The 2,365-nt window shown below is 32.3% G+C and overlaps 1 long non-coding RNA gene across 1 annotated transcript; it reads right to left on the reverse strand.

The window, feature by feature from the left end:
• Positions 1–2,365, reverse strand: LOC117103269. The gene is made up of 3 exons (XR_004444545.1): positions 2,310–2,365; positions 413–549; positions 1–33 (listed from the first exon to the last, which is right to left on the reverse strand). It is a non-coding gene; the product is annotated as an uncharacterized LOC117103269 (long non-coding RNA).

Consider the following 2,365-nt stretch of genomic DNA (forward strand, 5'->3'; position numbering starts at 1 on the left):
TATTGCAAGACTCTTCTTATATAGAACATATTGCTGAGAACATATAAGATAAACATTAATTTCAAAATTTACTTTTACTTTTGAGATTCTAATAGGTTTCAAATAGTACTAATTCAATTTTTTCAATTTTCTTTGGTCCTCTTTTTTCATTTCTTCAGTCAAGATAGCAAATTTCATGACTAGGCCTAGACCTACTTTGAGTTTGTTTATTGCTCATGCCTTCACAATGAAATATAAGCAAGCACTCAGCATAGAAATAAATGGTTGCAGTATAGCTACCCAGTGTCTAGGTTTTACTTTTTTTGACACAATTATATGTTTCATAGGAAAATAACATTGGAAAAAAATTTGATAATATTATGATTCAATTATAATAATATTTATAGATATATTATAAGAATATAAAATATACCTGAAAATAAACTAGAAAGCAGTCCAGCTTCTTCTTAGTGCTTCCACGGTCAAAGAACTGACCACACGTGTCCAGTAATGTACATACAAGTCGGATACGAAACAAGTGTTCTGGTGGGTCAAATTGTGTAGGAGTACCTATATAAAATAAAGCATCATAGTAGAAAATGACAGTAAACAGCACTGCATATTATAACTTGTAGCTAACATGCATTTCCACCAGTCTAACAATCTGTTGTTATATACTCAGCAAAAAAGCACATTTTACATGGTAGCTAGCATGTATATCTACAAGTTTTGCAATCTATCACTATATTTGGCATGACAGCCAATCACAGAAAAGAGTTCAATTTTAAACAACAATTTGATTATCAGCCAATCAAAAAATGATATTTTATATGGCCTAACAAGAAACATACTAATGTGTTATTGCTGTACTGGCTGCTAGCTGGGAATGCAATGAAACACAAGCTATTAGAGCAAGGTCAGTGTTCTAGTGGTATAATAATTAGTTTAATAGTAAATCTGGAAGTTGTCCAAGATATTAACCCTCTAGATACCGTCTTCGACTGTAGTCAAAATTGACCTCAAACCGAGAATTCCCATTTTCGACTGCAATCGAAATTTCGTGACTAAAAAATAGGTGGTTTTCAAATCGCTCTTCTGTTTTTATTTTAGCTCCAATACGTCAGAAATTTCGAACACGCATGCGTGAAGCTTTTGTTTTTCGAAATCTGTGAAGAACTCACATGCGCTTATATAAAAATTTTTAGAAATATCAATTTGAAATCGTTATTAATTTCAAAAATTTTTCGAAATGGCCGCACAAGATGTGTACAGAGCTGAGCAAGCGATTGACCTGATTTTTGATTCAGACAGCGATGAAGGTGAATTTTTAGATGTGCGAGACTTAGACGTGCCTGTTAGCGATGATGACTTCAAGCGATGATGGGGCTTCAAGCAGTTCTGACGGCGGAGATATTCTTGATGAAGATGAGCCTAGGCCTAGAAATGTGAGGGTAGTCGAAGCCTTTGAATGGAAAGATCGCGCTTATAGTTAAGGATGGTTGGGTAAATACATTATATAACTGTGTGGAATAGGAATGTTTTATATTTGTTTTTATTTTTTTTGGCTATAATTTATTTTTTTTTCGGTTTTTGCTGACGATTTATATGTAGCATTTTTCTGTAAATTCTATAATATTATATATATATTATATTATATTATATTATGAAAAAAAATTCCCAAAAATATAAATTATACATCAAATGAAAGCTTATTCTATAAGCTTTCTTTGTTTTTGAAACATTTTTCTATAAAACATTTTTCTGTATAATTTACAGAAAGTTCCCAAAAATCAACCAGAACGACGTATACTCAAAAAAAGCAAAAAACCTTGTTACACTGCAAAAGAATCCGGTATTCAAGGGTTTGCACTACAAAAGAATACGGTATCTAGAGGGTTAACTCAACTTCATCCTTAAAGTCAGGCTCCGGAGAAAAAAAATTTGTTGATATGTTGTAGAACTGATTTTTCTAAGACAAAAAAAAAAAATTTGTTTGACGAAAAACTGGGGAACGGTGAATGAGATACAGATTTTTTAATATTTAAAAACTGGGGGGAAAAGGGGCGTAACTGCCCATTTTTACACCTTATTCCCCCAGTTTTTAAATATTAAAAAATCTGTATCTCATTCACCGTTCCCCAGTTTTTCGTCAAACAACTTTTTTCTATCTTAGAAAAATCATTTCTACAACATATCAAAAATGCTTTTTCCTCCGGAGCATGACTTTAAGCATTTGGGGATGCGCTGAGCATTTAGTGCAACATGTCAGATTGGAAAAAAAAAGGTATTAACAGAAAGACTATTAGCAATGTATGAAGGGATATACTAACCATCAAGTGAAATTCCAAATTTGATGAGAGTATAAAGAGTCTTGAAGACAACAGCA

The sequence above is a fragment of the Anneissia japonica genome, unplaced genomic scaffold (genome assembly GCF_011630105.1).
Source record: "Anneissia japonica isolate Jap-2015-1 unplaced genomic scaffold, ASM1163010v1 scaffold171440_len2365_cov144, whole genome shotgun sequence".
In the NCBI taxonomy this organism is placed as follows: domain Eukaryota; kingdom Metazoa; phylum Echinodermata; class Crinoidea; order Comatulida; family Comatulidae; genus Anneissia; species Anneissia japonica.